This window comes from Vespula vulgaris, chromosome 6 (genome assembly GCF_905475345.1).
Source record: "Vespula vulgaris chromosome 6, iyVesVulg1.1, whole genome shotgun sequence".
Classification (NCBI taxonomy): domain Eukaryota; kingdom Metazoa; phylum Arthropoda; class Insecta; order Hymenoptera; family Vespidae; genus Vespula; species Vespula vulgaris.
The window spans coordinates 6,905,024-6,932,692 of record NC_066591.1 but is presented as its reverse complement, the minus strand read 5'-3'; the positions used below and the strand labels follow the sequence as shown (position 1 = coordinate 6,932,692).

The window sequence follows — 27,669 nt, the reverse complement described above, 5'->3', positions numbered from 1 at the left end:
ATAATATAAAAAGCTTATTTTGTTTATTTGTAATTTGTCAAGAATTCTTATTTATATTTTTGTTGAATCCACATAAATTTTGGTATAATGTTCTTAATGATCCGATGTAAAATTTAGATTACTTACAAATATATTAGCTTTAAAGCAAACTACAAGACTTTTGAAAGAGAGAGAGAGAGAGAAAGAGAAGCAAATTATAATGTTGGCCACATATAGATTACACGATGGTAGTATACATTTTACGGATTTTGACGGCTAGAGTTCGTAACCTGACCACGGAAGAAAATGTTATTTGATGAATTCGTTCCGTAATTTTTATAAAAATAATTTATGCAGAATGTGTTAAACACATTTTTACACTTTCCCATACAATTAATGATAATAATGCAAATATTTGATATATTATTTAAAAAGAAAGAAGTATAAAAATATCTTTTCTTAAATCTTAGCTATATGTCGTAGTTTACAGGAGAATAGAATATACTAATTTCTAATTTAATTTGAATCAGAATGGAATAAGTATTCTGTTCATTTCACATCGATAAAACTAATGGAAGTAAATTATAGAAAGAAAAGTGGAGGGTTGTTGGATGTTTTTCGATCGATATTTTACCAAGACGGCGGAGTCATAATAAAAAAAAATTTTACTTTCAAAGTTCACAGTTTGCTTCATATTACGATTTTTCTTTTCAAAGCGGACAACAAAGAAAGAAGAAAGAGAGACGATTGCTTAAATTCATGCTTTTTCGTGATCGTATCGACAGTTGTCCGTTTTCGTAATACGAAAGGGTTCATTCTAGAGTTAAGAGGAATAATATCACCATAGCTGGTATAAGACACGTCATTTCATATCAAAAATCAAGAAGGCGATTTCCTGTAATTATAAGAGAATTATCCATAAAACGAAGAACTCTCTTTCTCTCTCTTTCTCTCTCTCTCTCTCTCTCTCTCTCTCTTTGTCTCTCTCTTTGTCTCTCTCTTTGTCTCTCTTTTTGTCTTTCTCTCTCCCTTTCTCTTTCTTGTTCTTTACACAGCTAGATACGTAGATATAACTGTCCTCTTATCGATTGCCGTTAATCTACCTTTTTTCTAACCCCCATCGAATAAAACAATCCCTTCTCCCACATTTGATCGCTCCCCGATATTCTTTCTCCTTTTTCTTTTTTTGTAATGCATTGACCTGCTATTTCAAGGGAAACGTAAAAACATAAGACGTCTTTTTCTTCATTGATCTTCCCCTTCCATCATTTAACATCGCTCGAAATTTATTAAACCTGATGAGTAATCAAGCAATCAAGTTTTATACTTTGAAAGATTAAAGACGAAAAATTTTTTGAATAAGTCTAAATTTTTCTTCGCATAGTGAAACGTTGAACCATGAGTTAGATCATTAATTATAATAAAGATGGTATATAATCAAGCTAATAATTTTAGATATATAAATAATACGCATGTTTAATTATTATTCTATTTTATATTATTTTCAAGGAGAAAGTCTCAGTTTGAAGTGCATATCATCTGCGTACGTAACATTAGATTTAATAGCGTAGAATTCTTGCAAAAGTTACGTCATTATATAATTATCAATAACACAATATAACATATGTATCAACAATTTACCGCTTTCTGACGATGAAAGTAAAACTCGATCGTTTAATCGGTGATCATTAAGTTTCGAATTAACTTGAGATATCTACTTGTGAATCTGAGAACTTCTTCATCTGCCCTTTTATCGATAATCTTCGTTTTAGAAACGATGTTTTCCTTGTTGATTGTTATCCACGATATTTACATTGTTGAATTTGGCAATTTAAAGGAAATAAAGAATTTTTTAGTACCCTTCAAAATTAACATCGCGACTAGTTTCGAAACGTTAAGTTTTGACGATATTGCTCTATCGAGTTCGTATTAAAAATTTTTCGACGTTTCGTATGACTGAAAAATAAAGATCGACCACGTAATACTTCGACGATAACACGTTTAAAACGCTAACTTTCCTCAATCGCAAATACGACCGAACGTTGATGAAGCGAAACCAACGGTTATGTAAAAACCAGTGTCATAAAGTTTCAAGTTAACCGTAGGTTGATGGGAAAGAAAGGAAGGAGATAGAAGACACGAAGAAAGAAATACATACATGTGCACATGTACTCAAAGCAAAATAGATAAAAAGATTATAAAAAAAAGCAACATGATGGAATTAAAAAATAACAAAATGATAAATTGTCAAGAAATTTCTATCGAATATAGAAAAAATGGAATGATTTGAAGTATTCTAATTTCGAAGCTATTTCTATCGAAGGGTTGAAGCCTTAAAAGAACTTAAAGCTAATGCGAAGACCCTCTTTTTCAAGCAAAGAGAAAAAGAAATAGAGAACGAGAACGAGAGCAAGAGAGAGCGAGAGAGAGAGAGAGAGAGAGAGAGAGTGAGAGAGAGAGAGAGAGAGAGAGGGAGAGAGCGAGAGAAAGAGAGAATCGAGATCAAAAACAAGTTCAAGAGCGTGTCATCGTCCTCGAGACCGTGACACGAACGAATCGATTTAGGAGCGCGAACTTTAAACCCGTACGATTGGATCGATCAAAAGTATTCCAATAAAAAGTTTGCTAGTAAGAAAAAAAGGAGCAAAAGAGTTTTATGCTCTGTGACCATATCTTCATTCTATTGTATTCTCCAAGTAGTACCTATCTTTCACTATGGAATAGTTTATTGGCAAGCATTTTTCTTTTCGAAAAAACGTTCGAATCACAAGAGTACCTTGCTACTACGTCTCATCGTTCGATATTTCTTATCGCAAGCAGACGATAGATCTTTATTAAAAATATCTTTTTTTTTCTAACTCACTGCTAATCTTCAAAGATATCGTAACATTGCGTTAAATATGATTTAGTAATCCTTATTATGATTTTGTGCAATGCGATAATAAAAAGATAAATTAAAAAGATAATTAAAAAGAATATATAAATAAAAATATCAGGGTTAATAGCAGCAATTAATTGTGACGATAATGAGAATATTTATTAACGAATGAACGATAGTTAGGATATTAATATAAATTGACATCACCAATGTCATTTAATTATAACGATGATCATTATGGTAATGAATATGATGATTATGATAATAATTCGTTACTATAATGAAGCGGTGTTAATGATAACGATTATAAAATTTACACGTGATTTGTTTAAATAAAACGTCCCATATATGTTTAATCCATGAAAATATATACAAAGATTCACTAGAAAGAATTCTAGAAGTTCTCTAGTAAACTAGAAACATGCGGGAATGAATATAATTGAAGAAAAAAATAAAATAAAAAGAACAAAAAATAATGAATGGTACTTTAGCTCCCGTAAAACTCAACCTTCAACAATAATCGAATGTTCTCGCTGAAGATGTACTTACGATTTACGTGGCACGCGTACTCCATTCTATTGGTTATCACGCGCGCGCATCCGACGGAAAGCGCACGCTGAAACCAGATATGTATACCAGAAAAAATTGTTTGAAAAAGATTAACTTTACAAAATAATGTACACGTTGTATTTAAACATTTCCCTATCTACGTTACTTTTAATATTTATACGGACTTGTTTTCTTGGCATTTAATTAATCTATATTCTAAACGAAACGTTGTACTTTCACATGATTCATAAATCCATTTGTTATTATTACTTGTTATTATTTCTTTAAAAGATAATACGACTCGATAATGAATCGCAAAGAATTTAATGATTTAATTAAACGGAATATCCTCTACGTACATTTTACGAACATTGTACGATACATAACGGACATAAATTTGTAATTGAATTATCTAACTACAAAAGAGAAGTAACACTTACTGTACTTTTGCGTAGCACGTTTCACTCTGTGGGCAGAAAGACTTGATATGACTGAAATATCCTGTTACTTCTGTAAGTCGAAAGAAAGAAAGGGGTAAAAAAGAGAAATAATACATGCGAGAAAGAGAAAAAGAAAGAGGGGAAGGAGAAAAACAGGGAGAGAAATAACAACTACTTCGACACGCGCACTCTACACCTTCGGTTCTTTCACTACCGAGACAGAAACAGAGATGGATGATGCTCGTCTTATCTCTTCCTCACCTTCAATCTTTTTCCTCGTCACAGTTCAGTTTTCCTCTGATTTCTTTCTCAAAAACACCGTGTCTTTCTCGTTTCTAACGCACTCAATTCTTTGGAAGTAGGTAAAAGAAATCACGAGACCTGTTCTCCAAACTTGTATTAGAAAGAAACACGGTAACGCAAAAAACACGGTTCACATAGAACACTCCATAATAGAAAATGGGCGAAACACAGATAGAAAACGAGAGAAAGAGAAAAAAAGAGAAAGAGAGAGAGAGAGAGAGAGAGAGAGAGAGAGAGAGAGAGAGAGAGAGAGAGAGGGCAAAAAATGTGATGAACCAGTCGACGAAGTTTCACGCGCGAGAAAGATCGCGTTTTCGATGAGCAGTATGCGAACATAAAAGTGGAAAAATAGAGTAGGAGAAAAGAACGTACAAAGGCGAGAAGAGAATATTTATGAGTTAAGTATGAGAGAGAAAGGAGATAGGAATGGATAAACAGCAGCAAAATGATACGCGTCCTCGTACGGTCCGTAACTTACTGGTAGAATCACTGGTAGCGGCGGCACGTCGACGAAGTGCATGACGAGCGAGCGAGGGTCGAATAAAGGTAGTGGGGGAACTTGCTACGGTGGTGGGGATTCAGAGAGACAATGTAGAGGGGGTATATAGTGTATCGTGCGTGTCGGTGACGCTGCCAGTGCGGGGTGCCACCGCCGAAGATGTTCGCCAAAGGTGGTCTGTCTTATTGGGGCCGCGTGAGGTTTTTTATTTTATAGGACTTATAATTGGATAAATATTTTTTATTCCCATAAGATAATTATGTGTGATAATAATCTCGTAATACGTTGCGTTGTTAAATTACTTATTAATGAAAAGTGAAACATAATTTGTATTTATATTTAATATTATTTCCTTTTGTATTCTTTTTATAATATAATTTATATTTCATGCGTAATATTTTATACGTATATTTTGGAAAATAGATTATGCGTTTGAAGTAAATTATTTTGAAGATAACACGCGAACTTTTTCGTTTGTTAGAATTAACATGTTCTCAGGGACGACAGATTATATACCGAGATGATGACAATTTTATACTTTTCTTTTGTTTTTTTTTTTGTAATTTTAAGATATAAGAATAACTTTAGGGCTAATGTAAATCCAAAGAAGACATCCGTTCTGCAGACATTAATCATCAGGACAATTCTCGACAGAGATCTATTAAGGACAAAGTCCGTGAGTCAGTACCCGCCTTACCGCCTTCAGTCACCTAAACAGAGTTGAAAAAGACACTAGTCGTTATCTCATCTTTGAGTATATTTATAGACTGAGAAATCTCTGTAAGAAAGTATTCACTCTTCTGCGAAACTAGCAGACACGGTTTAAGTTTTCGCGTGTAGGTATATATTTCGTATTTTAAAAATATATAGATAAGTAAAATATGTGATAAGTATATCATGAACTATACGTAATTTATGAAACAAAGATTATCGTCGAATTTCATCTTGTCCGAATATTTTCTTAAATAACTATAAATATCTTTCAACTGGGACAGAAATGATTTGGTATTCGAAATAAAAGGATCGTGATTCGTAGAAACTTTGTACCAAATGATCGAGCAAGTTCGCAGATTCTACTTCGACGCTTCTACAAATCAACCCTCGAATAAGAAGATTCAGTACTAGCCTAGAGATGGAACTTTCCGTAAATGCTTTTACGTTTTCAAAATGATTTTACGCTGAATTCCAGTATCACGTAAGTAACAATATTATATCTTATATTTTTAAAAGACCTAAATGCGCAATTTAGAATATTTATGTAAATACATAGGCACGTTAAAGTAGAAACTGTTGATTGAAAAGAAGCTATTACTCATTTTCTTGGAATCTATTCCAAATACACGCGAGAGTAGTACAATGTACATAATAGAATGACGTAAGAAATTATACGATCGTTAAACCGAAGTATAAACAAAACATGTATAATAGTTAAACAGGTATGAACACGTTCAATACGAAATAAACAAATAATTTTTCTCTAGATTTCTCTCATTCATTTATGTTATTGTAAATGTATTTATACGCGTGTCATTTGTAGGTCGATTGATATGATTGCGATCGTAGGAATTGTTGTCTTTGTTATAAGGAGGATAAACATTAAGATGTTTTTAACAGTATTTATATCAACGGTCAAACGTCTTCCAAGAACTTTTGAATAATGTACCAAGTTGTGTTGTGTGTCGCGACAAATGTCTCTACGTTACGCATTTGTCGCGACATGTCGTTTTATTATCGTACGTGAGAATGCGAACGAAAGTACGATTGGTACGTTTAAGTTAGCCTTAACGTTTAAAGATACGCGAGAAACGTAGAACGGGATAGAGATAAAGAAAATAAAGATTCTACTGTGAATACGTGCGTGCTTTCGTGTGCGAAAACTACCTGAGGACTCGTAAAAAGCAATTCATCCACTTTAGCGTATTTCGTTGCTTCGAATAAAACTTATCGATATCATCTAATGATTCAAACTAACTAGATATATGTTAAATGATATTCTAGATATATTCTCCATTATCTAAGGATACACAAAAGTCCTTATACTCGAGATGATAGAAAGATAAAAATTAATAAATAATATTGAAGATTCTTTCATTTGATATTACAGATTAATTTTTCTTAAAATTTGATTCTCGAGACGGTTTTAAGACATTTTTAAAATCAAATCATTTTCATAATAATAGTAAAATATTATTTGCCTTCCTTCCGTTCTAATTTTATGAGGGAACAATAGAGAACCTTTCGATAATTTCCACGAGCCTTTCAATAATTTATAAGAATCTACATAAGTCTTAGGAATCAAAGTGCTTCAGAAACGTACTAAACCATCATTAAGTTATATATCCTTTAGCTTGTATAATTAGGATTATATCGTATGCTTATTTTAGTAAATTGATTGTGAATAAATCTTTACATGTTTATCAGGTATCGACTACTTTGATAAATTGCTAAGCTTCTCTGACGCATCAAGAAAATAGCAGAGTTTCATGAAAGAGCGTCACAAAGTCGGGTTAGATCGGGAAAAGAGGGAAAGAAGTAAAATCGTAAATGGTCGTAAAAGTGGATTCGCGAGATAGTGGCGCATACACGATACCGGTACTTCTTTTGGAAGTTGCTTCGCTTGTGGATCGGATCAATGTGCCGATTAAAGCGGTTCTCATTTTCTTTCTCTTTCTCTATTTTCTTTTTCTATTCTTTCTTCCGTTAAATTCTTCGATGAAAAATGATTTTATTCGCCCAGGAGACACCGACGAAATAAATAAAAAAACAGTAAGTTGTATATTAAATTGATCTAGCATATTAGCATGACATTATTTTCAGAGGAATTATAAATCTTCGTGGTTTGATATATTCTACAAAAAGATCAAATTCATTCCTTTTTTGCATTATAATCTTCAACAAGGAGGAGATTACGGATGGTAAAACGGAGGGGAAAGAGAAAGGGAGTTATTTTACATAATTAAATGCCAATTTGAATCGAATAATTTGACAACCGCTTTACACAAATCATATTGGTAAAAATCTAGTAGAAGTCTTCTATTTTTAGCACTCTTCTGTTAGACCGATTTTCTAAAATTTTATGAAATTTTAAAAAGAAACTTTCACAAAATATTTCTCGTATGGAATCTAATATTAATGTTCAAAGGATTATTAGGAATGAAACTTTTACGTTAATTAGAAAGTATATGATAGATCATTTTTCTTATTATTTGTAATGATCGTACTTTATAATAAACCATTACTTAATATCGCTCGCAAACAACAGTTCCTTTGAAAAAAAGTTAGAAAAATTCTAATTATAATTGATATGACTGCATCGGATTCCACTTTCTCTTCTTTATTCTAATTATTTATAAAACGAAGATTATAAAATATACAAAATGGTCAATAAAAAACAATCTAAGATTCGTGATTAGTTATATTTCAGAAAATTGTGTAAAAGTTGTATGTCAATTCGCAAAATTATATTAAACGACGAAGCTCGAAGTTCATTGCAACTATAAGATACTCTGAGAAAAGAAAAAAGTTCAACCGATCGTAAATTTAATACATCTGTTCCGCAACGTATAAAATATTTAGTGTCTACATCGAAAACACTTTTTATTGATTCCTTGTACAATAAAGCACGTTTTTTAATACTCGTTTCTTTTGAAGAAGCTGCCCCTTGAGAGCAATCAACTTAAATACCTCATATATATTCGTTATGTCATAAATTAATGTTCCTTGATGTTTAACAGAGTGAAAAATTTACGTAGGCTGAACAACTCGCCGAGCGTCAATTTAATGAGGACTTACGTATCTTTGTTGGTTTGGTTGGAAACGTATGTAGCAAAAACCAAATAAAATTTCGATCCATTCAAGAATCCTTGATAGTTTGTAAATATCAACATATAACTTAACACAATAACGTTTGTTAATTTTTTTAGGAAGATATTGAAAATTTCTAATGTTTATTTATTTATTTATTATTTAGATTCTAAAAATTAATTATAGAAAAAATATATATGTATATATGTTATTACATTTATATTTAGATTCTAGAAAATAGTTTAATATATATATATGTGTGTATGTATGCATGTATGTATGTATTTAGATCTAAATGACCTTGTATCGTGTAGTTAAAGGAAAATCTGCTGTGAGAACTTGTTCGTCAATCCTACCATAACGGTAAATCCATAAGATCATAATTATGAAGCAGTCTGTGACAAAATGAATTCGATCATGTATTATATATATATATATATATATATATATATATATATATATATATATGTACACACGCACACATATATATATAATATATTATATATATATATAATATTGTTAGTAGTAGTAGTAATAGATCCGATCTTGTAAAAACCCTTCGAAAGATTATTAATAAGAAGTTTTATTTACGAATTTTTATTATGAAATTAAACGACAAAAATAGTCATGATTTCATTCAACTTGGTAGATAAATAATTACTTAATGCCGTATTATTATTGGTTAAATAAATTTTGCCCTTATTTTTCTTTTAATATTTTATAAGCACTGCTAGAAATGGTTGCGAGAATGACTCATCCACAATATTTACTTATTCTTTTTTCTTATGCTTACATCAACGTTACTTACCTGCAGTATAACGTAACCGCAGCTTAATTTGGCCAACAGAAGAACAAACAAAGTAATTAATATCTCTAACAGCCATTTTGATTCATTGCTCATATATCTCAATATCTCAAGTCAGCTTTATTCGCTTTTAATTTTCTAGAATATTTCGACGATCTTCATTAAATGATTCTAATCCTCAAGCAACACGACAATAGATGATACAATGTTGATTTGATTCAATTGAAATAACTCAATGAATTATTCATAGACCAATTTTGATTAACACAAGTTATGATATTTTCAAATGAAACAAAAAAATTAATTTTCTGCATATTTATCATACTCATTCATACAATTTTTGTAAGATTTTTTTATCTTTAATTATCCTTGGCTTATCTCTCTTTACTTTATCTCCTTAAAAAGAAAAATCGAGTTAGAATATATCAGCGCCAAGCCGCTTAGATCGCTATCAATTATGCAAGCTTGTTCTCTGATGGACGTAGACTTTTAAGAATTTGCTCGGGTATTCAAGGTCATATCGCATGGATGAGAAAGAGAGAGAAAGAAGAGAAAAAGGAGATCAAGAGTTTTTGAGAAAGGTAATCAACACGTCCATTATAAAATTAATTGTTCACGAATGAATTTATGAGCTCTGCTCACCCATTGTCCCAAAAAAAAAAATAATTATTCACATTATTTTACATATTTCGTGTAAAAAATCATTTTTTATTGTATTTCTTATTTATACTAAATATACGATTTATTGATGCAACTAAACTAGATTAAATCACAAAGATAATGAGAAATATTTTTTTCTTGTAATGTTCAACTTTTTTTTACTTAAATCTAAAATTGTAAAAAATAAAATTTCTTCGACATATATCTGTACATAGATACATATATACAACATATATATATATATATATATATATATATATATATATATATATCGATAGAAATAGCTATTGTATATAGAAGGAGAGAAGTAGAAGTTGCAGAAATCTGAATCCAAGTTCAGCAAGTCTAGTATAACGTTCGGCGACATTAATCAAACTAGCTAAGTCGAGGCAATTACAATGAGTTATTTGTGACTATCGGTCGATGTGCATCGAATAACCCTGTCGTTTATTCCTACCTCTAGTTAGCACAATTCTAGAAAAGTTTTGTCACAGAGTGTACCGGCAGAAATAGCGGGCCGCTGGCCGATCGGATCGTATCTGATCTCGTCCTACTGTAGCTAGTAGCTTACACTACATGTATACCGTACCGGTGCGTGTAATATGTGCATTCTAACACAATATAACTTAAAGAGTAACAAAACGAGCATCATATACTATACGGTAGCCTGGTAAAAGATGTAGGTATATAAGTATTCACTTTGCACGATTCCCAACAATCTTCGAGACAATTTAAAAAGGCCAGAATTTTTTCTTTTTCTTATAATCTTAGTCAAATTATATCGTGCAAGATATACGCAATCGATACGATTCGACGATTAATCAATAGTGTAGTACTATAGTAAGTTGTAGGAGTAGGCTAAACAAACAGAGCTGTTAAATAGCATCGGTAGACTAATAAATCTCACACATACTTTACATAGATTACGTATATACGTATGTATGTATATATATATATATATATATATATATATATATATATATATAACGGAAACAAGAGTGCAAGATATATTTGTGTTTATTAGACTAGAAATACTTTCCATCCCTTACTGTCACAGTCAATTACATTCTCTCATGTTATCAATGAGACATTCCTTAAAAATAACTAGGGTGAATAGAAAAATTTCTCTGAAAAATGAAACTCGTAAAAGTGGTTTTAAAACGAAGAAAATACTTATGGTTTTTAAAACACCTTGTCCTTCGAAAATAACATTACGACAAAATACGAATTCTGCTTATTAGACAAGTTGAATTAGTAGTTACTATATTTTATTTCACGTAAATATTAATACACGTAATTATATTCTAATCACATGGGGAATTTTATCTTGGCAATTTATTTATCGAATTGAGATAGTAATTTGTATGGTTGCTTTACTATAGCTAATGTCATTGATTTTATCACGTTTAACCAATGTATATTGCTGTTCCATTCATAGGTGAGACAGTAATTCAATTATGTAAATAATAACGTTGTTTTCTTTCTTTCTTTCTTATAATATATACAATTATATTTTTGATAAATATGCTTTCTTAGATATTAATCGCTAACACATAAATGAGATAGCGTTTAATATAGGTAAAATATCACATTGAATATTAAAAAACGCTCAATAATTCCACTTTCTCCTTAGTATTTAGCAACGTTTAATATATCTTTATTAAAACAAATTAGAATTATTCCATTTTCTTTTTTTTTCTTTTTTCTCACGAATCAGGGAAAATTGGAGCAGAAGTTATGAGAGCGTGAAACACTTAATATACTATACCCAGCGGCTGTAAGTGTAATGGGATCCATAAGAAATTATTAGAAGAAGAGGAAGCTAACAAATTACTCGACTGATAGGTTCGCGGAAATACACGGTTTCGAACCTTGTAGTGAGAATAAACGACGTGTAGTAGGATACACGATATGAGAATAAACATGTATCCCGTCTGTATAAGTATGTAATTTCGTAAAAATTATATTTTATGTGAAAATTGTAGATGGTACTTTCAAGAATAAACAATTATACTGCATAAATTATCTCACATTAACGTCCATTTTTACAGAGATCTGTAAATAATTAGAAATCTTTATTTTCGATCAGATACGATACATTTGTGAAATATATTAAGTATATAAAATATTGAGAACACGTGGAGTTGATAAATGTGAAAAAATGGAAATATTATCTTCATCAAACGTCATTGTTACATTTCATAATATCTCGAACGTGGTAACTATAACGTTTCACAAGATATTTGAACACTTACAACGCAAGTACATAGAAACGTTCTTGCTTCAGGAGTACCTCATCATCTTTAAAACGAATATGCAACATCGAAGTGATAGCTCTACCTCAAAAGGAGAGAGGAATACGTTAAAGGCATTTTAGAGAGTTTCTTTCGGGATGCGTAGTTCACGCATGAGAGAATGATGACGCACCATGATCGGTTCAGACGCTACGTCACATATCAAAGTTTCTTGGAGCCGTTGGATAGCCGACACACGTCCGCCTTCTTGGTACAGGACCACGGAACCACACTTTTGCGATTCCTTGATTGCGAACGTGGAAAGACAGAGAGAGAAAAGGAGAAAGAGAGAGAGAGAGAGAGAGAGAGAGAGAGAGAGAGAGTGAGACCGGCTGCAAATTGCTTCGTGCACTGAAACAAAATACCGTTGCCCAGCGTTTTATAACTTCATGCGTTTCTCCAAGGAGAACAGCACATTGCAAAAGGATTTTTGTATGCGTCGATACAGCATCTTATGTTACCAATTCTGTCTCCGTCTTTCTCTCTCTCTCTCTCTCTCTCTCTCTCTCTCTCTCTCTCTCTCTCTGTCTCTTTCTCTCTCATAAGAGAATACGAAAGAAGCAACGTTTTTTCTCTTTTTTTCTTACGTATACACCTAACCGGTCACCATCTCCTTCTTTCTTTCTTCTATAGACAGCCCACCTTTTCGATCGCTCCATCGACCAGTACATGTCAAGTTCTCTCAATCCTTTCAAAACTAGTTCAGTTTCTGATAAATGCAACGAAGCGCGAATACGTGAATATACATAAACATATACGTACATCCCTGAAGGAATGATATATTTTTACAAATTTTAAGAATAGTTCTTTGTTTCTTCCTTTTTTTTTGTAACGTTGCTATTCCACCTTTTCCAAGAGAAAGAATGAAAGTAAATTGATTTGGATAGTTTGCTATCTAGGTGTCTTATCGAAAAAATGGTGAAAAAAGAAGACATGAGGAAAATGGAGTTTGGATATTCTTTATGTAAGTACATCGACTTTACACAGAAAGTAATCAATGGCATTCCGACAGGACAACTTGTCAGGTTCAGTCTAAAAATTTTAATAAGATGAGCACGAAGTAGCACGCAGCGCAAATCTTGCGTGTAGAGGCGTGTCCGAAGAGGTAGAACGTAGTGAAGATTCTTCGGTCGAATGAGATTGGAAAAAAAAGAAATATACAGTCGATCCAATCTCTTTCACGGTGCACCGTCTTTTCGACCTTTCTTGAGTATACGGTGTGTTATATAAACAGGCTTTGGACAACTTTTCGAATTTTTTGTTACAAAACCTCCGATAAAATCAGTAAAAATTATATTCGCTTATCTTGATCATTATTAAGTATCATTTATCATTCGACTACTATTCAGGAAAGATTATAGAAAGATAGTTTTCGTATTTTACTATCAGTAGAACTTATTTTGTTTAACACAGACATTTTCATTTTATTATATAATATAAAGTATATTTTTAAAATACATTGTAATATAATATAGTAAATTGTGAAATATTATATTGATATATTGTATTATGTATATACGTCTACATTGAATATAGTATAAACTATAAAAAATTATAGTGTGTTTACATATGCATAGAGGAAAGTGAGTAAAATTGGATTATGTAAATATTGCAAACTAATATTAAGTGGAACAATTACTTCAGAATAACATCAAGAAACAATAAAATTGGGCTTACTCATTTGTTAATGAATATTAGTAAATGACGCGTTGATTTCTATATTTGTAATTTGTAAAATTGTTTCAACGTGTCATCACTTGGATATAACTTGATTTCTAAATTGATAAATATTCTGTAACGAAGTTAACACAAAATTTTGAAATTTATCCTTATTATATTCAATATCATAAATATTTCTTTGTTTTAAAATATATCTTTTTTTAAACTTTCTCTGTTATATAACCGAAGTTTGTTTTAATTTTACACATAAAAAAACAAACGTTTATTTCAGTCAGCCTTATTAATATATGAAAAATTGGGTATCCGATATTGGAGCAATTTTTTCTAAACTGTACTTCGTAAATTCGAAAATACTTTTCACCGTATTTGTTTTACACGAATTCTATCAAGACAGCTTTTTAGATAATTAATCAGAAAATCATTTGCCGTTTAAATAATAATTTTTATCGTTAACATCAAAACAATTAAACGAAAAAAATCAATTGAGAGTCCAATTGTGCTCACTTTTCTCTACACAAGTATACATAAAACGAAATATGTTAATATTTATGTTGTATACTTTCCTTTTTGAAGCAAAGTATAATAGAATCCGTGATTAAATGAGTGTTAAATGATCATTGCTATCGCTGATGCCTACGCCAATGGAACCAACTCGTAAAACGATTTTGGTGCGCTCGTTACCTTCTCGTGGAAGTTTCTCAGCACGGCACGACACAACACAGCACGGCACGGCACGGTACAGCCCAGCATGGCCCCTGGTAACATCTTAGCGTTCGCATAATTTCGTTCTCCCGGCGATGCACCGACAGCGGATCTCGCGCGTTGTACGTCTCTCTGAGCTCATACAAAGTAGCGACATTGCAGACGTGACTCCTCTTCCTCGGCCATCCATCTTCCTCGAGGCCGAATTTGCCATAAGCGTAGAGTGCCTCTCTCTCTCTTTCTCTTTCTCCCTCCTTTTCCTCTTTTACGTCGATTGCGACGATAACGATACTAATTAGACTGCGCATTCGCTTGAAAAATTCACCTTGTCGGATACGTGACTCTATAATTTTCTACTCGTTATATTTAATCTCTTTTGGTTTCATCGTACGAGATTTATCTCTTTGTTCTTTGTTTTTTTATTCAATATTAGTTTCTCAGTTCTTTTCTTAACATATCGTTAATTTTTTTTTTTTTACCGATCATCGATGATAATCTCTCGATTTCGTTTCGATCGATGTTTAATACATATGTCTAATTAAAATTGGTATATATTTCCCATTTTTACATTTTATATAACTAGATATATTTACTTTTTATGGCAATGGATAAATTAAAGGATAAAGAACATCTTTCTTCATTTTTTATATTCTCCGATAACGTATACCATTATGCTGGTAAATATTTTATTGCACCATTGCCCGTATAAATTTTATTATATTTTATAAGTGTAGACTACTATATACATAATACGATATATACATCTGTTTAGTATAGAAATACATCTGTTAAGAGATTAATGATCGTTATTTTGATCTTTTCATTTGAGGATCATATTTTACAGAAGAAAATGCATGAAATTTCCAATCATCATTGTCTAAGAAAAATACTGATGAACATATCAAATTATGTCACTTATTATCTATAAACTAGAACTTGAAAATACTACTTGTAAAAGTACTGTACTAATGATGATTAGAATTGTCTGCATCATCAACAAGTAGTTTAACATACGATAATTTCATGTAATCTTCTGGTTCTATAAAATTTAGCTATCTAAAGATTAAAGAAATTATTAAATAAATTAATTAAATTAAAAGTTAATTGCAATTTAGAGAGAAAATGTATGATCTTCTATTTTTTTCTAAAAATTCTATTTCAATAAATCTTTTTTGAATTTTATTAATACGAATACAATATAACTTTTCGTATAAAATGTTGCATTTATGTTGTATCTAATATTATATTTAATTTTTATATGCTGCATTTTAATGAAAGGAAGTACGAAGAAATGTAGTTATAAGATTAATAATATGAAATTTAATGTTAAGCTTCTCGAGCATGACGAATCGCCCGCAATATTTCTATAAGATTTTAATAATTTATCTTGCGTGTGAAAAATATAGAGAAAGCTAGATGTATGATATACAATATTATTTTATCCTGCTACCGACAAAAATACAATCGGTAAAATGATGATAAATTAACATCAAATAAGAGAAAGTCACATTAACAATGCTGATACATCATTATTCGCGGTCGGGTCGGTTGGATCTATAAAAATGATAACATTTTTCAGGACAATAAAACGATACTATAGAAAGATTTTTTCAGACAATGAAAATTTCAAGCAGATGAAACAGAATGTATAATATAAATTATATATCTTATATATATATATATATATATATATATATATCTTTATATTTATATTTAAATGTATATGAGAAGATATGAGTACTTGTTCCTCCATATAAATATAAATTGCTTTTAAAAATTTTAATATAAATCACCAATGAATATAAGCAGTGTTCAACATTAAAGCAAGAGTTATATATATCGTAGCAGAGAAGAATCATTAAGAAAGGGGGAATGCATACGGGCGACATCAGGCTCGATAGACGATACCTTCACCGCCAGCTGAACGATCATCGATAATGCTCAAAGAAGGACGATCCATATCTTTCGATCGTGAATTTCGAAGCTTGACACAGACATAGAACGATCGATGAACTTGTGCAAAAGCAAACGTGTCGTACCAGTCATTCAGCGTCCTTCTCTCTTTCTATTTCTATTTCTCTCTCTCTCTCTCTCTCTCTCTCTCTCTCTCTCTTCTTACGTTCCAAACTATTGAGTTAAAGCTTTATTATATTTTTGTTTTTAAAAACTGCAATTTTTTTCTACAAACTTCCACTATAATGATCGTACGAGCAACGTAACATCCGATTTGTGCATTCTACAACTTCGATAAGTAAATATAAGTTTTGATGAATTTACTACTTTTATTTGTATTACAGAATGATTATAATTCCATAAGAAACGACCAGTTATTATCATTTCGCAAAGGAAATTTATTTTAAGAACTTGTCTTGTTAACTTATCTCATTCATCATACACTATACATTTACGTAAGTGCATACATATGTACATATTAAAATATATGAATATTTTAAAATATATATACATTTATTTAATTTCTTTTTGTGGACGAAGGTTGCAGTATCCATCGAAAATATTAATTATTTTTCCTTGCTTTAAATCTAAACAAAAGATTTATTAAATACATACAAGAGATCACAGTTCATGTACTAATTGCTTTTGCAAAACTTATATCTGTATTTATCGGTTAAGTAATAGTTTGTGCTAAACGTACTACAGATTCATCATCCATGAAGATATATATATATATATATATATATATATATATATATATATATATAAATGCATGCATGTATGTATGTATGTATTATGTTGCTAATAATTTATAGATTGCAATTCGAACCGAGATTTTTGTTAGACGGAAGTTTCAATTTAAACATTTGAAAATATCCATCGTGTTAGTATATTTTGAGTATTTTGATAATCCAACAGTATATACGTAGACGCATGTAGACGCGTTATGCCAGCATATAAGGGGTCAGCTATATCGGTGGTTATTTTGAGCCCTCTTGCACCATGTTACCTTCTTTCGGTTAGAGTTGCCTTCTTACCAACACATACCAATCCGTATCTATGCGGATATATATGTAATCACGGTGAAAATTATTTGACCAGCCGCCACAAAATGCAACACAAAGGTGTACATAATATGAATTTTATTATACTTTGAAGTAACATGTACATTTTCTTTCTGCTAAAAGTGTTTTCATTTTTCTCATCTTCCTTTTCTTTATTTGCATTAAAACAAATAATAAATCTTTATAAATATCAATATTTACTTATGATTGATACAATTACAAATTATTACTTATCTGACGGAAAAAATATTATATATTACAAATCTGTAATTTTAAGGAGTATTTTAAATTTTTTCAAAAACAAAATCAGCAAGGTCAATGTCGAACTATAATGTATATTTAATATTTTTATATTTTTGTAAATTATGGTTAATGGAAAAAGGAATCATTAATTAATTATTAATGTTCATGTTCATGTTTGTTATCTATTACTTTTGTAAAAGTATAGTGTACAATGCTTTTTTTGTCAGGTATTCAAATACAAAATATTTCATAGTAATTTTCAATATTTTTGAAGCTTCAGAAATGAATCACAAAAGTGATTCAAAATAATATTATAGTATGATTAGGGTTAATCAAACTATGAATGTGAAAAGGAGATTTTTTTCCATGTAGTAAGAATGAAGGACAAAAAAAAAGTTAAGAACCGAAAGATAAAGAGAAAAAAAATAGACTTCACAATTGGAGCTATCAACCATCGTAAATTTGCTTGGAATTGAAGCAAGATGCTTGCCTATTTATCTTTTTTTCTTTATCTCTTTTTCTTTCTCTCTCTCTCTCTCTCTCTCTCTCTCTCTCTCTCTCTTTTCTCTCTTTCTTTCTCTTTCTCCCTCTATCTCTTATTTTTCGTCTTGCGGTGAAAAGATAAGAAACTAATCAAGGATCGATCGAAAAGAGGTTTCAAGATAGGCTGTATACAAAACGAATGGTAGACAGCACGTCTGCAGTATGGCCTGAAAAAACCGGTTTTATCTAATGATGGACTACCTACTCTGCAACTGAGACTTTCAAATTTTAATCTGATTTTTTTCTTTTCGATAAACATAACAGCAAATCTTCAAATCAATTCTAGATTTTACGCAATAAATTTGGCAAAAATTGAAAAGGAAATTGATTTGCAATAAAATTTTGATAAATAATTTTGTTGTTTATCATTTTGCTTTGTCACTAACATTTTCTTTCGTATCATTTCTAATATATTGTTTATATTTATTATTTTTTTACTTCAATAATTCTAAATTCTTGTAATTAACGACGCAAAACATCTGTTTCTAATTAGACGTCATTAATAAATTTAATATAATACGATAGAAGAAGTTTTCTTTCAATTTTAAAATATTCAGATCGAATTTTGTAAATAGAAAAGATATATAGTAATTTTAACATAGTATTACATGATAGATAAATATATCGTAATTTTAACATAGTATTATGTAATTCGTGCGTTTCTAAGCTACAGCGAAATAAACACGACAAATAGCTAAGAGTTTACTAAGAAAATGTATTACGCAGCGACGTCATTTAGAAAGTAGAATTTTCTTTAGATTAGAATCAATGAATAACTAAATATAGCACATTTTCATACTTTTAATATTAATGAAAACTATTTATGGAAATATTAGTTAATGGAAAAAAAACTACGAATACAACAAAATTGTAAATCGATAATTTTTGTCGTATCACACTCGACACGATTGTTACTAGACACAAGTTTCAATTAGTTAGTTTTTCAATTAGTTATTTAACCATTATTGGATCAATAATTTTAATAATTCACGTTCTCATTTTTGAGAAATTAATTTTTCTTTGTTGTATCTTTATTGATATCTAAAAATAAATTAAATTAAAAACATTAAAAGGAAAGAATTAATTCCGTAAATTAGTAATAGTATAAACGAGGATATCAAGATAAGTTGCATTCACTTAGAATTCTTAATTGAAGTAGAGTCTTTAGTATACAACAAGTATACAACAAGTGTTCAACATTGATTGACTATAGTCACCTTTAGTAAGGGAAGGGTTGATGCAAGTATAAAAAGACCTTCAAGTGATAATCTCGCAAATAGCATTCCTTTCTGATTATAATAATGCTTACTTTGCAGTCTTCTACTGTTATCTTCAATACTGTTAATCAATGCATTGTTGACTGATTGACCAATCGTTAGTAGTTTTCCAACTGAAACAGAAAACAGTGTATTATCCGCTGCAGATTTCTACTGGTACTTCAGTTATCTCTTAAGAAAACACTTACCAATGTTAGGGATATTATCCTAGGATAAAATTAACAAAATTTCAGCTTAATATCTATTTTAATTTATATTCAATAGAATTCTAAATTAAAAGTAGATTCAATCGAGTGTTATCTTAAATATATAAAACCATCGAGTAAAAGAATAAAAATAAGGCTGCGTCTATCGGTAAGTAAGGAATTTATTTTATCGATCGTACTCACTTTGGACAAAAGTTTCAAGAATATTACTCTAGGATCGCCAATGTAAAAGCAACACTTTGGCGTCTTGGATACTTGAATGTTCTTCGGAGGGTGATTTCTACCCTTGTTTTCCTTCCGAGACGAGATCCCGAAGAGGGTGAAAGAAGAACCCGAGAGGCCACGTTGAAGATATGGGGCAGTCGTGCGTGAAAACGAGTTCATTGGTTATGTATTTCACGGGGCATCGGGGCGTTAAAGTGTTGAAATTTCATTAAGGGTCTAATGAAGCGCGCCGCGTAAGGTCTCTCTCACGTGGAATGTTTGTTCGAAGGGTGGATGGCCCTTAGAGACGCGTAAGCGAATTTACATGCTTCAGGGCGGTTCTTCTATACTCCGTCGCACAGAAGAACGGAACAGTACTCAAGCTTTTCAGCTAAAATGCCTTTTCCTATGTCCATGAAACTCCATTCAGTCCTTTCACCGAGTCTTCGTCATTAGCGTTTCCTCTAAATAACGATCTAAGACGCGAAACCTTCCTATTCGACAAATAAACGATCTGCCTTAGACCACTAAACTAAGCAACTGCTCTTTTCAATCTGACCATTTTATACCTACCGAATATATATATATATATATATATATATATATATATATATATATACACACACACATGTACAGTATACATAAGTGCATACGTTCTTTTCTAAATATAATAAGAGGTTCTGCACGATTTATATATCAAGTTTAGCATTTAGTTTTACGTGCCCATCCTTAACGAAGCGTTATAAAGAAGGATAACGCTTGATGAAAAATTGCCCTTTCAATCCACGATTTATACTTTCAATATCGTTGAATTAAGCGGACGAAAATTTTAGAAAGAAATTTTAGACAAAGATCTAAGAAAAATTGATTATTACGTTTTCAGAAATACGTAATATAAAATCTTACCTTTGTCTTTGCTCTGAGATTTAAATGCATGGGTTTCGGTGAGGTAGATCAATAAGTATAAACGCTGGAGTTATGTATTTTTTTTTATTAAGTTTATTTTATATATCGACAACAACACGTCATACATTAGAAAACAGAAGGTTTCTTGAAGCAAACTCGAATGAAAAGTTTTGTGGAACAATCCGAGAGACACTATGTGAGTGTGCCGCGCCATCATCTATGGAGTCGTATATATATAATATTGCGTGTCCCTGTGTGTCAGTAGTATTGTTTTATTCGCGTGGATGTATCCTGCGTGTTATATCCTTCGTGTAAGTCCGCGCGTGTGATGTGTATGTAAACGTGTATGGGATTCGTGTCTCTGTGTACTACGATACTCTTGTATCTCCTCTCTCGTCTCTTTCTCGCTCTCTCTCTCTCTCTCTCTCTCTCTCTCTCTCACTCTCTCGTACTCTCTCGTTCTCTCTTGCTCACTCTGTTTCTCTCTCTTTCTTTCTCTCTCTCTCTATCGTTTGCTCTCTCACTCTCGCCTTCGCTACTATCTCACCTTTCATCCTTTCTCTCCCTCCCTTTCTTGCCCTTTCTCACGTACCCATCGCACTCCCTTCTACCGATGTATCGACGCTTCGTTGGTGTTTCGACGAAATGGCCTTTCCTTTAGGAATATCCACGTGATCGAACAAACTCGCGATTTATTATAAACAAATCGAACGATAATTGATTATCTACACACACGCTTAGTTATAGGAAATCGTTTCATTTTTAAAGGGGTTTATATTTTTCGTTGAAATTTACGTAAACCTATTAAAACGATCAATTTTGATAATAGTTGCTCTAATCTCATTTCTAGAATAGAAAAAAGAAATGTAAATTGTTTTTACTCGAGGAGGCCACTCCATCGATTCACCCTGCTTGCGTTTACGGAATTTCGCACGATATCCGTCTGCCATTTTTGGTGCTTCTATCTATCTATCTATTTATTTATTTATTTATTTATTTATTTATTTATTTATATATATAATATAATATTTTTATATTTATATATATTATTTTGTTTCTTTGCTTCAAAAAGCGGCAGTGCATCGTCGCCGAATTCACCCTAGGTCATCGAGAAGGGAGAGCTTTCGTGTTGTCTCTTTCTCTCTCTCTCTCTCTCTCTCTCTCTCTCCACCTTTCTCCTTTCTCGCATTCACACACCAAGCTCACACACGCATACATTTATTTACTATTACTCTCTCTCTCTCCCTCTTACTCTCTTACTCTCTTTCTCTCTTTCTCTCTTTCTCTCTTTCTCTCTCTCTCTCTCTCTCTCTCTCTCTCTTTCTCTCTTTGACGAGACAGTTGAAACTTCATACTTATTCCGTCTTTGTTCTCTTTTTGTGTTTTGTTTTCACCCTTATTTTCTTCTTTCTTTTCATTTAAATTTATTTGCTCTCGCGGTTGTGACACGTTGTTAGGAACGTCGGGGTACGATTAACGGCTCGCACGACTCACGGAGAAAACGAATTTTGATTCCTTGGCCGAAAAGCTTGCTTAGCCCATCCACGAGGGGCATTAATAATAATTCTTCTGGGCCGAAAGATCAATGGAGAAAGCTAGCCACACGCCCAAGCATCAGCGAGGCAACCCACCGCTCCTCCTCTTGCAATAATTTATGTACAATTTTACAACCTACGACGCCGCCGACGATATAATTTTATTATTATTTTTTTTTTCTTATACTTCACCTTTAAGTACACGAATAGGACCTAGACATCGTTAATTTTTTTATTTCATCATCATCTTTACACTATACTAACGAAATCTAAACGTTCAATTTTCATTTTCACCACACTAGGAATAATAAATTTTGCCATATCGTTAGTATACCTTTATAGAAATATGCTTACAAAAATAGAATTTAGCGAGGCGCCGAGAGTGCGTCGCTGCCGGGTGCGGGCAAGCTTACCATGAGATTTTCATATCCATCTTTTCTCGGATATGGAATTAGTGTACGCCGAAAAAGTGGCCAGTTAGCCGTCGCCTTCTACATTTTTTTTGTATCGTCTTATTCCTCGGCCGATCCATGCCGAACGTCGCCGAGGATCGAGTTTTCGCGAGACTGAAAATTTTTTTATCATTTGTGCGCATTTCTCCTATTCTTGTTTCTCTAGTCGTGCGGGCCGTCGAGCGTTTTGTTCCCGTGCGAGTAATTCAGCGTGTGAATTTTCTCCCATGCTAGTTTTCTCATTCTTTCGTTCTCTATATTTTTCTTTCACTCTTTATCTCTCATTCATTCTCTCACTCTATCGTTTCTGCTTACATACATATTCGTACATATCACACGTATCACACACAATCATTCAATCACTCTCTCTTTCTCTCTCGCTCGCTCTCTCTCTCTCTCTCCCTCTCTCTCTCTCTCTCTCTCTCTCTCTCTCAGTATCTCAATTTCTCCCTTTTTCTCTCACTGTCGTACTCGTCAATCATTTTCCCCATTTTTAAGCGCTCGAGTCGATCTTCTCTTTCTTTTTTTCTTTTTGTATAGTTTGCCAAGAACGTATATATGTGTCTCGAAATTGTGAACAACTCATACCTTTTTTCTCGCTGTCATGTACAATACACGTATAATAATAATAATTATTATTATTTTTTACCGGTGATCGCCGCTATAATCACGAACGTCTTTACGAACGGAATCATACGTAAACGTTCAGATAGAACAAAGGGTGAGACCAAAGAGCGTAAAATCGTTTAAAAACGCGTGGCGGCATTAACGAAATGTGGTGAGTGATTGACAATCGTTTCTTTCTTCTCTTTTTTTTCTCTTTTAAATCGCAATACAATAATCGTTAATCGTACTGATAATCGTTATAAAGGTGTAATTTGTCATTATCTTCTTTTTCTTTTTTTTTGTTTTCGTATGCACAATAACCTTTTTTTTGTCCTCTCTCTTTTTTTTCATTCATGTGCACTCTCACGCGCGCTCCTAAACTTCAAATTAACATCATCATTTAGACTCGTCATTACAATATTACATTATTAGATTACATTATATCATAATACGCTAGCGTTTATTCAATAAATTTTACATACTTTGATACGCAGTATGATGGTTTTCAAAAACGGTCATCGGCCAACCAAATTTTGTTCACACATCAATACACCTACGCTCAGTAGTCGAAGTAATTTGTACTTGTAGCCATATATTATAAATATTTTTAGTAGTTTCGGCCCCTCTCTCTCGCTCTCTTTTTTTCTCGATCATTCTCTCTCTCTCTCTCTCTCTCTCTCTTTCTCTCGCTCGTTTACTCGCTCTTTCTCTCAATTATCATTTCACAACGCTTTCATGTCATTCCACTCATTTTCGTACACCAGTATATCGAGGCCCTACACAATTTTTTTTCTTGTTTTGATACGAATATTTAAATATTATTTTACCACCGCTTTCCCCTTTTATTTCCTCTTCTCTCTTTCTCCTCCTCTTTCTCTCTCTCACACACACACACGTACAGACGTTCACATACACTCAATCTCTCTTTGTTTCATTTTCAAGTTCGTTTACGCACTCTATCTTCTTCCCTTTCACCAGTCGATCATTTTTATTATGTTCTTTGAATTTATCATTCGTGCACGCTCTTTTTATTTCGCATCTGTTCGAAATCTTATTTAACAATAGACGGTAGCGAAGTGCTTTCGTCTAATAACGCACGCCCCTTTCGTCAGCTTTCCCCAAATCGTCATGTATTATTTTGTTGCGCTTATATACCTTAAGTTTATCAAGAGATATCGTTGCCAAAAATATATAAAAAGCCCCAGAAACGTGATTTCGAAATCGAAACAAATGTGCTCTAATCGAAAGTGAGCACGGGCGTCGGATCTCTTTGGATCACGAAATGACTATCTCGTTTCCATTATTTCTTTCTCTTTCTCTTTTTTCCTTGTTTTTCTTTATTTTTGTTCTTTTTTTTGTCTTTTTTTCTCGTATCTTCATTTTTGTTCGAAAAAAGTCGCGAAATATTATCCTTTCTATTCTCGTACGAGAAAGAAAAAGGAAGTACGTTGTCGTATGGGCAAACAGAGAGAAACGTTTACAATTACTGTCGTTACGTCGTCAAAACGAAGTTCGACGATCGATTGATCGATACAACGTCGACAATTTATGATCTTCACGTTCCTTTCCATTCGAATTTTCGCACGAAACTTTAAGTATTTTCATCGAGATCATGGCACAGTCACCAAGCGACCAAATCACTCCCAAAAATTTACAATAAATGTTTCTTCGGCTTCTCGTTTCATTCATTCTTGTTCACTCTCTCTCTCTCTCTCTCTCTCTCTCTCTATCTCTATCTCTCTCTCTCTCTCTCTCTCTCTCTCTCTCTCTCTCTCTCTCTCTCTCTTTTTCTCTCCCTTTCGATCATTCATTCACGCTTGTCATGTAACTTTCTTTCTTTCTCATACATCTTCGCATTCAACTAATAACACAGTCACACAATAACTCCTTCGTTTCTTTCTTTCCTTCTCTTTTTCTCTCTCTCTTTCTCTCCCTCTCTCTCTCTCTCTCTCTCTCTCTATCTTTTTTTTACAATAATGTCTAAAAACCACGAGAGGATAGGTAAAATTTTAATCATTTTTTTCTTTTATACACCTAAAGTTACTTGCACCCGTTTCGGACGGGGCCGCCGGTGACCAAGCCGCCATCGCGATGTTGGATCATAACGACCCTTCTCTACGTTTTCCCTTCTTCTTTCTCTGTCATATCTGTCTTTTACTTTTCTTTTTCTATCTTCTTCTCTCATCGTTTCCTACTCTCTATCACTCTATTACTTTTCACTCATACGTTCGCTCATTATCATACCACACTCTGTTTCATTCGTTTCATTCTCTCTCTCTCTTTCATTTTCTCATGCATCCATATCTTATTCACTCTCACACATTCCCTCTCTTCCTATTGTTTCACATCTCGCTCGAATCTCTCGCTCTCTTTCTCCTGTCTCTGTTTCGAATTAATATTATTATCAAGATTCCTCGCTACAAATTCTGTCACCCCTTGATTCCATTTCTTTTTCCCTGTCTATTTCGTTTTTGCTGCATCGAACGTTTCTTTTTTGGTTTATCGAAATGCAACCGCGACCTTTATAAAAATGTACACTTACTACGCTTAATTGTCTTCGAGTAAATTTTTCTTCCACAATGTTTTTCTTTTTTCTTCCTTTTTTCTCTTTATCCTCTCTTAATCTTCGCCTTTCTTTAAAGATACAATAACATACTATACGTATATGGCTCTACAGATGTTCGCTTGCACTGCAACTCAAACGTGTGTCATGAATAGCCTCTCGGTCCGTCGGTCTTTGCTTTAACGCGATCTATCGGTCATCTTCGATATTGTCCCCATTCATCTATCTCAAATGTTTGTTCCAAGCCATGATCTCGTTACCAAAATGTTTATTAATCTGTTCCGAGGAGCCAATATCAAGAAGATCGTTGTATCGCGTTGAACTCCGACCGACGAAGCCGCGAGCACGGATTTAGTATTTTTTTTTTTTTATTATCATTATTATTAATTTTTTTATTTTGAAAATTAGGACCTTCCCGCTCGACTCGAGTCGCAGGGGAACTCGAGTGCATCGGGAATTCTTGTTTAGAAACTCCTACCCGCGTTATGCTTCTGTCGGGGTACCCGCAGGCAACACACCCTGGGTTCTTTTCGTGCGCCGCCATCTTTCCTTCATTCATTCTTATCTTTCCTTTTTTTTGTTCTTTCTCTTTTTCTTTACATCTCGACCGTCTTGACAAACAATACCGTCTCGACGACGACGACAAATCTTCTATCTTTCTCACTCCCTATCTCTCTCTCTTTCTCCTTCTTTCTCTCTTTCTCTCTCTCTCTCTCTCTCTATCTTCGCCCTATTTTTTTGAGGTTTTTAGTTGGAAGTTTTCGATAAGGTTCGGCGGAGATAACGGCCTAATGTAAAAATCAGGATGTTAATTTAGCACGGTGTGTAAAAAACGTTCTCACGGGTTGCGTCGCGAATTCGAATGCCAATTATTAGCGTCCGTTCAGCTATATCTTTCATTTTAATTTCTATCTATCTGTCTCTCTCGCTCTTTCACACCCCCTCGGTCTCTTCGTCGACGGTTAATATCGAGTTTAGTACCCGTCAACCGTTTGGATCAATTCGAGAGTCGAATCGATTCGTCACATTGTTTATTCTCACCACCCATCCCCTATCCCACCCTTTCACGTCGTTTCTCTTCTTTTTGATTTTTCCTTGATCGACAGATCGCACGAATCGACCTCTCGAATTGTCCGAACGGTCTTCGCGGTACCTTGGTGTTGCTAGCGGGCAGCCCTAAGTCTCATTGACCGTTGGCGTGTACGTGTGTGTTTGTTTGTTTCTTTTTTATTCCAACCCCCTTGTGTCTCGGTTCGATGGTACCAGGTGGGTCGCATTACTGTATACAAATATCATTAGGTTTTACATTATAATATAGGATCCTCTTTTTTTTTCAATACCTCTCTATCGCTCGCGCTCTTTCTCTCTCTCTCTCTCTCTCTCTCTCGCGCAATCTCTTCGTTAAAAGTTATGTGGCATTTATATACGCATTGTTTCGTGGGAAATGAGAACCAGTCTTATGGCGCCTGTCTGTTAAAGCTCAGGCATATTCTGTAACGTAAAAATATATACATTCATCTGTGT

The 27,669-nt window shown here is 32.8% G+C and overlaps 2 protein-coding genes across 15 annotated transcripts in view; both read right to left on the bottom strand.

Annotated features, from left to right (window-relative positions):
* Window positions 1-4,649, bottom strand: part of LOC127064767 (protein doublesex-like) — a 63,662-nt gene extending 59,013 nt beyond the window's left edge. For 8 of the 12 annotated variants that reach the window (XR_007781829.1, XR_007781831.1, XM_050996313.1 and 5 more), the window contains exons 1-2: window positions 4,108-4,621; window positions 3,847-3,916 (exon numbers count right to left, since the gene is read on the bottom strand). The gene's annotated coding sequence lies outside the window, so the exon portion shown is untranslated. The other 4 variants (XM_050996317.1, XM_050996315.1, XM_050996316.1 and 1 more) reach the window with 3 other exon arrangements.
* A 16,410-nt stretch (window positions 4,650-21,059) lies between these two features.
* Window positions 21,060-27,669, bottom strand: part of LOC127064684 (homeobox protein prospero) — a 59,808-nt gene continuing 53,198 nt past the window's right edge. For all 3 annotated transcript variants that reach the window (XM_050996123.1, XM_050996124.1, XM_050996125.1), the window contains exon 5: window positions 21,060-27,669. This exon is cut by the window's right edge and continues 22,834 nt beyond it. The gene's annotated coding sequence lies outside the window, so the exon portion shown is untranslated.